Here is a 10,012-nt window from a genome sequence, read left to right as displayed (position 1 = left end):
TTGCTTCTTTCTCTTTGTCATGATGTGCACACCTTACTGTGTGTTCCTGTCACCTCATTGTAATCCCAGAAACAGATCCCAGTGACTATGGACAAAGCCCCTGAATCTATGAACCAAAGAAATCTGTCTTCCCTCAAGTAGTTCTCAGAGGTGTTTTTGTCACAGCAGTGTGACAGTAACGCATATACTATGAAAACAATTCATTCAGTCTCTGTGTTCTCCACTTCTGCTTCTGAACTTCACTGCTTCTTCCTTACTATCGTGTTTATCTATCAAACATCACTACTTAGGATAAAACCTGGGCGGAAAACAAGAAACCACTACTAATTGGCAGTAACAGTGGGCACTGGGGTTAGTAATTTGGCAGTTAGAATCCCAGTCATAAACCCAGAAAACTACTGATGATGATTAAATCAGTTAAAAAAATCTCTGTGTGAAGAGGGTAGTGTGTAGATTTTTCGGAAAGTTTGAGTACTTAGGTAAAGTGGTCAAGTAGGAACAAAATGGTGTTTTTGAGTTAATGAGCAGCATAAATCAGCCCACAAAACTTGTTGCCTAGTTCATTAAATTTAGAGACCAAGAGTATACACCATTGACCCCCTTGTCCTAGACACTGGGTGTTGACACAATGACTAAGACCACCATGGTCCCTGAAACTTCAGTAGGGCTCCTAAAAGTATCTTTGTCACCTTTCTTACCCTAGTTATCTTCCTCATCCTTATTCACAGCATGAGAACATGCATATCTGATTGACTGAATCTAGGCAACTGCCATGTCTCAGCTTCCAGGGACAAGGGAGGAGTACCCAAACTCTCCTATCTCTCTACAAGAGGACTATGTCATGTGTATAGCCCAACACAGCTGCAATCTGTTCATTCACTTAGCACATCCAGCTCTTCCCATTACCCCGTGAGTGGGTATTTCTCCCATTTGATAGGTACATAGTGGGTACTTCTCCCATAGTTACTTCAGCTGATTGAAGTAATTGGACTGAGATCAGACAATAGTGACTCAACTATGGTGAGGACCCCAGGCTACAATACCCCTTCTACACCAGACACTTTGCTTAGCCTTTGCCATAACAGCCTCCAAGTTAGCCATCAAGCCTATCTCATGAATGAGGAGACCAAAACCATTGAGTGTCTCAGCCTGTATGTAAGTGATGAGGACCAGGTGGCATGACATCGGAGTCAGATCATCCCACATCCTCCTTACTGACTCTGAAAGAGAATGATGGTGGACAGATTCCTTTCTCATGTTTTCAGTCTTTGTCAGGTAGACCTTGGAGCTATGCCAAATGATCACTCCAACACTCTTCTCCAGCAGGGAGACACTCATCACCCTGTCACCCAAGATTTAAAACTTAGAGTACCACCCTCTTTTGAAACCACCCCTGGATTCTCCTTTATGGAGCATGGCATACAAGATGACTCTTAAATCCCCTCCTTCTTCATGTCTACAGACACATCTCAGGCCTTGCTACTATTACTCTATGTTAATAATCTGCAGAATTTTCTCAAATGGTCTCCTGTCTCCAGCTATGGTAAACACCTGTATCTTATCACAGGGTATTGTGACCCAATGAGATATGATGGCTTGAGGGAGATGCTTTGGGATTTGTCTGTGTTTGGGTGTGTCACTAGAACTGCCATCATGACACCACTCAAGAATAAAGCCAACAAAGTGTTTTCAGAGTCTGCAGAGTGAAACATGGAAGGCTCATATGCTTCTGAGGGACCAGTGATGTTGTACCAGAGCCTGCCCCGCCCCCAACCTCTCACTTCAGGGAGATCATACTTGTCCTCATCGCTGAAACCAATTGTTTTTTCATTTGTAGGCAGGGTTTTGTTATGTATCGCTGACTGGCCTTGAACTCAGTGTGATCCATTGGCTTCAGTGCCCCCAAGTGCTGGGACACTATGACTATCCCCATATCCACAATCTTACTCTTCTCCTAGAATGCCAATATTATCCTCATGTCATATGTGAAGACTGTGCATCCAATCAATGTGGTACATTTGCTGAGTGCCTAAAATTTGCATACTATTAGGTAAGACACCAGCTGTGGAGGGAGGTTGCAAAGGACTGAAAACCAGTCTCTCATCTCACAAAGTTTGCAATTTACTTGGAGAGAGAAGAAATACTGCAGAATATTTCAATCACAAGAGATGAGAGCAATGCAACATGATTGAGGAGACACAGAAGGCAGCAATTTATTATACCATGAAAGAGGGACATAAAGAGTAAGAATTAAAGTGGAATATAGCACTTCTGTCTCAAAGGGGTCCGTGGAGGACCTCTGAAAGAGAGTTCATGTGGATTTTAGGGATCTGTGGAGGAAATCATTCCTTGTAAAAAATAGATTTAAAAAGTAAAAAGTGGCCAAGTATGGCGGCACATGCCTCAATCCAGCACTCAGGAGGCAGGGGCAGGTCAGTAACTTTAAGTTGTAGTCCAGCCTAGTCTACATAATGAGTTCAAGGCCAGCCAAGACTCAAAAACAAACAAAACAGAAAAAAGTGAAAAGTGCATTATTTCTAGACAAAGAAGAATAAAGAATAGAGAAAGCCCCCAAATAATGAATAAATATTTGTTACATGAATGGATGGCCTGATAGAAGGATATTTGGATGGATAGGTATGGGTTTATGAGGAAATATATGGATAAATGACTGTTTTGTTAGAAGGATAGTTGGCTGCCTGAGTAGGTGAATGGAAAGGCAGAGGGGTGGAAAAATGAATGGATGGATTGATGGGAGGATGGATAGATGAATAGTGGGTAGGTGGGTTGATATATTGGTGAGTAGGTAGATGGACAAATGAGTAGGTGAATAGATGAACAGACAGACAGACAGACAGGAACATAGGTAGATGAGTAGGCAGGTGGTTAGGTGAGTAGACAGAAATAGCCTCAGCTTGCAGAGGCCAGGACTACTTTACCAAGATTGCTTCCAAACACAGCAAGCATGCTGACGAAGTGTATTCTCTTCACAGAACAACACAATTTAGCTTGTCTACATGAAAGACAAGTGTGTGGGAATGAAAAATTATTTGTTGCAGTAAAATATCTAGATGTGGTCAATATCATAAGGACAGGCCTGGGCTTCGGATATAATCAGACCAGTGTGGCCTTTTGACATTTTTTTTTTGTGGGTTTGTTTTCCCACAAACACATGGGCAGAGACACAGAGAATTTTGTTTGGGTTTTTTCCTCTTTTCCTTTTTACTATGTGATGCCAAACTTATGTTTTGACTAGAGTGTCACTTTCCAACTTCCTATGTGTGGGAGAGCAGAGCCCCAGAATTGGCTTAACTGAGGCATTTTGACTCATGATGACAGTGAGAGCAGGAAGTTATATAAGAAAGAGCAGGACTGAGTTCAGCTGGTTAGGGCAAAGGATGGGCTTGGCTGGAAAGTGCACTTTATTTCTTAGCCCCAAGTCCAAGGTCAATGTTCTCCCATTATGACTGAGAAGGGGACTTGCTTTGAATCTCTAATAACAGAAGAAATGGAAGAAACCAAAGTATTGACCCAATAGTGCCCACTTCTGCCTTACTGCACAAGAATATGTGCCACTTTTCTTTCTGGTACCGATTGTCCAGCTATGCACAGAGCCTGGAATCACACAGCTGAGCCTGTATGCCTTCCCTACAGCAGCGGGGCTTTCCAGCCTTGGTTTTCCCCAAATTGACCCAGCTTGGATCCAAGACACAATGTTTAGGCTCAGTTTGAAGTGTACTATTTTTCTTTTCTTTTCTTTTTTTTAGATTTCCCACTCTAAGATGGCTTGAGCAACCTTCAGCCTTATGTCATGTGTAGTTACAAGCTTTTCTGCCAGACACTGTTTGTCTCTACAAGGCATTGCTGACACATTTCTTTCTCCTTACAGTCTCTGATTATGGGAGACTGGAATCAAAGTACAGGATTTCTCAGCCTCCTCTGCACTAGATGTAATCAATGTCATTTGAATGAGGCCAACGAGAAAGAGGGGAAGCCTATTTAGGGTCTTCTAGGAAAACTTTCCTTTTTTGTGTAGGAGATAGGTTGAGATGCTACCGGTGCTGGTAAATCTTAATTGTCAACTTGATGAGCTCGAGTCTCCTGGGAGATGTTAATTGAGATGAGAAGAACTGCCCATTGTGGGTGGCATCATTCCCTTGGATGAGATTCTGGATTTTGAGTGAGCCAGGAAACACAAGCATTGTTGTTCTCTGCTTCCTTCCTTCAGAGATATAATGTAGCCAGCCACCTTAAGATCCTGCTACCTTGTTGTTCCTGCTTGAGTTCCCCTCCTTTCTCCTCTCCAAAACTCTCTTGGCCTGAGAGTGTTTGCTTGCTTTCTTGTTTGTCCAGTTGCAAACCCAGGGCCTTGTGCATGCTAGACAGGTGCTCTACCACTAAGATACATCTTCATTTTGCCTTGAATGTCAATATATGAAATTCCTTTCTAGAAAATCTTATTCTCATGGCAAAGTGCCTTGTGCCAGCAGTTGTATTAGTAGTAAATTGAAAACTATCTTCACCTGGAATCACCCCTAAAACTTTCTTGCTGTCTTGTTTAGGGTTTATTTCTAAAGGCTGTAATAGTGTCTAGACAGTAGTAGCTCATTCACTGTTTGTTGAGTGACTTATCAAGTCTTTGTATTCAGGAGTTAGTTGTTAATCTGAAAGGCAGAAGCTTGGTAGATTGAGAGGCAGGAAACTTTCCGATGTGGCATGACATTTGACTGTGGTTGTCATTCTTCTTCCCATTAGTTCTTAGCTCTGCCTTGCCAACACATAAATAAAAATACATAAAAAGCACCAGTTTTGGGTGAATGGTCTTGGAAAAGGTGTTAATCCCTTGTGAATTTCCAGGCATGGTTCTGATGAAAGGAAATGCAGCTGGGCCTTGAAGTTGGTCCAGGAAAGGCTGGTTCACAGATATTTTGAGATACCTGAACAGCCCATGAGGATTCTTGTTTTATTAATTTTAATAGTACTTGAAGTAGCAGGTATCGACCCTTGGACAGTTAGGCTCAGTTACCCCTCTGCCCTCCAGCATCATCTCTCCCTCCTCCTTCCTGTCCCTGAGCCACACGCCTGAAGTGCTTTGCACTGCTGCTTAGGTGGCAAGCTTCCACACAACTCCTGACTGGGGTGGAACGTTTCCCAACTCACTCCCCACAGGGACAGTTGATTTGATCTCAGGGAGCCTCCAGTCTCTCCTTCCAGCCTCTGGATAGCAGCTGGTCACTCTACCTCACAAGCCCTGCTCTGTCCTTCCTATGTTCTTTCTTAACACAGACTGGGTTTATAGCGTGAATAATGATGGCGGTAGCTACTGTGTGCTGGGACACCCCTCTTCCCACATGGTTTTGGGTGCTTTGTAGTACTTAACTCTTTGCCTTTCCTAGTAGCCCCAGGGCAGGTACAGGTGAGCTCACTTGTGAGGATTTCACACATTCAGCAAACACTCACTGAACTGTTAACTCTGACACTGTTCTGGGGACAAGGGTTGCAGTATTGAGCTCAGGGTTCCTGTTCTTATAGAGTTATTAGTCTTGGCCCAAGGTAGGGGTCTCAATCTGTTCTCTTTGTCTAGTAACAAAACACTGCAGGTTGGATAAGTTGTAAAGAAAAGATGTTCCAACTCCCACTCCCAATGTCTGTACAGTCTGAAGAGCTCAGCCCCAGTGTCTGGTGAGGCACTGAGCTAATCAGCTATCTGTTACTGTGACAAAATGCCCAAGGTTACCAACTGAAGGGAAAAGGCTTACTTTGTCTCTTGGTCTCAGAGGTGTCAGTCTATTGTTGCTTGAGCCTGAGGTGGGTTAGTACATCATGGCAGGAGTATGGCCTGCTTACCTCATGATGACCAGAAAGCAAAGGGATAAGACCTCCAGCATCTCTTCCAAGGGCAGGCAGGTGGGCAGGCAGGTGGGCAGGCTGCTGGGCAGGCTGGTGGGCATATTCCTGTGATCTAACTCTCACTAGTCTCCATCTCTAAATGTTCCACTTTTCAAGAACAAAAAGGGCTGATGAGCAAGACTTTGTGGGGATACTCAAGATCCAAAGACTACAGGCCCTTCATGTGCAGCAGAACGGGTGTCAGGGGTCAGTGGAAGAGAGCAGCTAAGGAAGTCAAGCTTACTTTGCAAATGCTTAACAACCCACTGTGGTGCTAACTAGTTCAATTCCTTACAGACACACAAACACACACAAAGACACACACATGTATATAGACACAGACATACACATACATAGACACATAAACACATATAGAACACATAGACATAGACATAGACATACACAGACACACACACACACACACACACACACACACACACGAACACAAAGACAAACTACAGTCAAACAACAGCAGACGGTAAAGTCGCCAGAGTAGACAGATTGATGGGTTAGTATGTGTGGACATTGGAATAGATGAACCGATGTGTCTGGAAGGGACTTTCCTAGTCCATGGGCAGGAAGGGGATGCATCCTTGCATAGAGTACCACTATTAAAACACCCGCCGAGGCAGGTGCAGATAAAAGCCTCATCTAGGGAAACTTCCCAGCCCCCGCTGGGCAGAGATCAATCTTCACCTTGAAAAGAAAGCATGAAGAGGAGAGAGCAAAGCAGAAAGAGCAATGGGGTGCTGAGATGCACGTGTCCCAGCAGCAGGGGAGAGAGGAGAGTGCTTGCAGAAAAGCCTTCCCACATTGTCAGGGCAGCCAGGAGCCAGCAGTAATGAAAGGGATTCTTACAAGTGGCTGGAAATAGCTGGCAATGATGGTACAGGCTTCCCCTAAAAAGCCTTTGTTGTACTGGATAAGAAACGCCATTGTGGTCTGCAGGAAATAAGGGGCTCTTGGGTGCATGTGTGATTGATGGGTGAGGGGAGACACTTCTTATTCTATTCTGCCCTTGCACTTGCATCTGCTTGAGCTGAGGTCCTGGAACTGTACTTATAGGGATCACCATGGCGGAGCTGGGTTAGAGAGCCCCCAGAAGGCTGACTGGGCCTGCAGGACAGGATCTGACCTTACATGATCCCACATAACTCACCATATCCACAGCTGAACATAGAAGCTCTCGCCTGTGAACCAGACTGAACAAAGACCAGATTGACCACCTCTAAGGAGTCTACTCCTTGGGCGTCTGAATCAAAGAGCCAGGGATCTCTGGTTTTAGCTAGCCCATGGAGTCCCTTGGGAGTCCCAAGGAGCTCTAGGCATGGTGAGGACCTTTGTCAGGGTTGGGATTTTCTGCCTCCCTTCCATTCCTGCTGCTAGGCAGTGTGGTGAAGTACCCCGAAGCCTCGTTCTGAGGGGCAAATCCAGGCTCTCTTCCTTTCCACAGAATTGGCTTGGAGCAAATTCTAATCTGCTTCTGCAGCTACCGAGTGGGCTCCATCACATCTGCCATGTAAGGTTGTACGTAGATAAGTTTAGGAAGGGATGATCATAGCAGGCATTCAGTAAACATGTCACTACTAGTTTACTGTTTATTATTATTATTAAAATGGGGTCTCACTTTGCAGCCTCTGACTATCCTGAAATTCACTCTACAGACCAGGCTGGCCTTGAACTCACACAGGTCTGCTGCATGCCTTTGCTTCACATGTGAAACTAAAGGCATGCGCCACCACACTTGGCTATTTTTAAGATTTAGTTTATTATGTATCTGTGTATATGTTTCTTTTTGAGTGTGTATGCATGTGTGTGAGTGCAGTTACCCTACGAGGCTAGAAAAGGGAGACAGATTCTCTAGAACTGGAATTACAGATGATTGTAAGCTCCCCAACCCGTATGCTGGGAACTGAACTTGGTTCCTCGGCAACATCAAGAGCTGAGCCATCTCTCCAGCCCTGTTGTTGTTGTTGTTGTTGTTATTATTATTATTATCATCATCATCATTATGATTACTGCCCCTGAAGTTGTTTGGCAAGGAAAAAGCCCAGCTCTTTAGAATATATCGTTTTGCTTATTTCTTAGTTCCAAAGGCAGCAAAAATTTCAGTGTAGGGTAAAGTTAATTGGAGCCTTAAACTGAAATCCTGGACCTTTTGTGAGCTTCCTGTATTCTGTGTGGAGTTAAGGAAGCCTTCTGGCAGAGTGGGGTGACCTTGGGGTGATAACAGCTAGGAGTCACATGTGGAAACAAACAAGCTCACTTCCGCACTTCTTTCCAGAAATTGCAATCGCTGAGTGGCATTAGTGAGGTGCTCTGGATGTCTGATGACCTTCCGCCTACCCCACAAGTCTGTCCTTTTTTCTGGGGAGACACTGGAATGCTGGCCATGAGGAGACACTTAGAATGCTGGCGGAACCTCTCCTTCCCCCAACACCTGCTCCCTGCTCTGTTTTTTCTCTCTGGAGTCTTCTAGAGCAGGCAGGAGTAAGGATACATTTTAAGAACAGATTTTTTTGTAGCTCTTGTTAGATGCCAGGAGTTTGGAGAAGGGCATAGATATTAAAGAAGAAAAACAAAGAGAAATATTCTGGGAATTTCCAGTTTGTTCTTGGCACCAAATGAGAATGGGAATGTACTGAAAAGTTTCTCATGTGGAATTTGTTTCCATCCTGTTCACCCTGTCTGTGTCCACTCCTTCCTATTCATACCTACTGAGCTTCCTCAATGCTTGGGAGCTAATGTGAACCTGAAAGGAACTCCAGCTTATCCTAGTGTTCCCCCTCCATCCAGCTCAGAGGGGTACTAATCTCTCTCAAGTGGACCTACCGCAGGAGAGACTCCACTACAGAACCTGGCTATGGCGTGGCTCTCACAGCTACTCTTTGGAACTTTGGAGCCTTGCCGGTATATCACCACATGAGAAGATCACCCCCGAGCAGGAGTTTTCATCTTGAGGGACCCAGATTAGTTCCTGTAAGCCAACAGAACTTCTTCAAACTGCTTTGCAGAAACAGAGGAGGGAGTGGCTCATGAGAGCACAGCTCGGCCTTCCCGGCTGACCTCCAAAGTCCACCTCATGTACTGTACCAGTTCTTCCTCTGGGAGACCTAAAAGTTATGTCAGCTCCCAAAGATGAACTTAACCACCCGATCCCTTACGTGTTCTCCCCAGAGCATACATTTTCACTACATCTTTTTGTTTTCTGTCTTTAGTTGATATATTGGTTTGGATAGCTGAACCTAGTCTGTTAAGACCAGTGGAGCTGGGGCTAATATTGTCTTAAAACTGCAGGGACACCAGTGTTTCTGTGGGTGCATAAATGCTGGTGGAAACCTTGACTATTCATTGGCTTCACAGAGGTATCCCCAACTCCCCAAAGATAAAACAAGTGAAATAAACAAATTAAAAGTCAAAAAATGAGCCGTTTTGTTTAAGACAAGGTCTTACTCTGTAGTCTAGGCTGAACTGGAACTCACTATGTACGCATGTTGGTGTTGAACACACAGTGATCCTCCTGCCACAGTCTGCATAATGCTGGGACTATAGGCATGAGCCACTATGCCATTTCGAATTAGCATGATTGAGGGAAGTCTGTGATGGGTGTTATGACAAGGTGTTTTTTGTTTGTTTGTTTTTTGTCATTTTTGTTTTGGTGGGGCTGGTGGTTGAACTGTACATTTGGGGTTTTGAGACAGTATATATAGCCAGGATGGCCTCTAATGCTCCTCCCTCCTGCTTTCAGTCTCCTATATTGTGGTATTGCAACCGTGCTTTACTGTACCAGGCTTGCTTGTTGAATTTTATCACACAGTATTTTCTTAAGTAGATTAAACAGGCTGCCTGGCCAGCAAACCCCATGGATCAGCCTCTCTCAGCTTCCCCAGCACTGGGATTACAAGCAAGTGCCACCATACCTAGCCCCTCCCTTTTTAAAAAAATATGGGCCCTGGGGCTCAAATTTATACAATACCAACTGGGATGTCTCCCCAGGCCCACTAATAAGTTTTCTAATGTTGAGTCAAACTTAAAAACCTGAAATTCACTCAGTCTACCTTGGTGTGTATTATCTTCTTAAATTGTCCTGGTTTGTGCTAGCCCATTTACTTTCTAGAATTCT

This window comes from Mesocricetus auratus, unplaced genomic scaffold (genome assembly GCF_017639785.1).
Source record: "Mesocricetus auratus isolate SY011 unplaced genomic scaffold, BCM_Maur_2.0 Super-Scaffold_100007, whole genome shotgun sequence".
Taxonomy (NCBI): domain Eukaryota; kingdom Metazoa; phylum Chordata; class Mammalia; order Rodentia; family Cricetidae; genus Mesocricetus; species Mesocricetus auratus.
The sequence above is the reverse complement of the archived record's forward strand: the minus strand, read 5'-3'. Positions refer to the sequence as shown.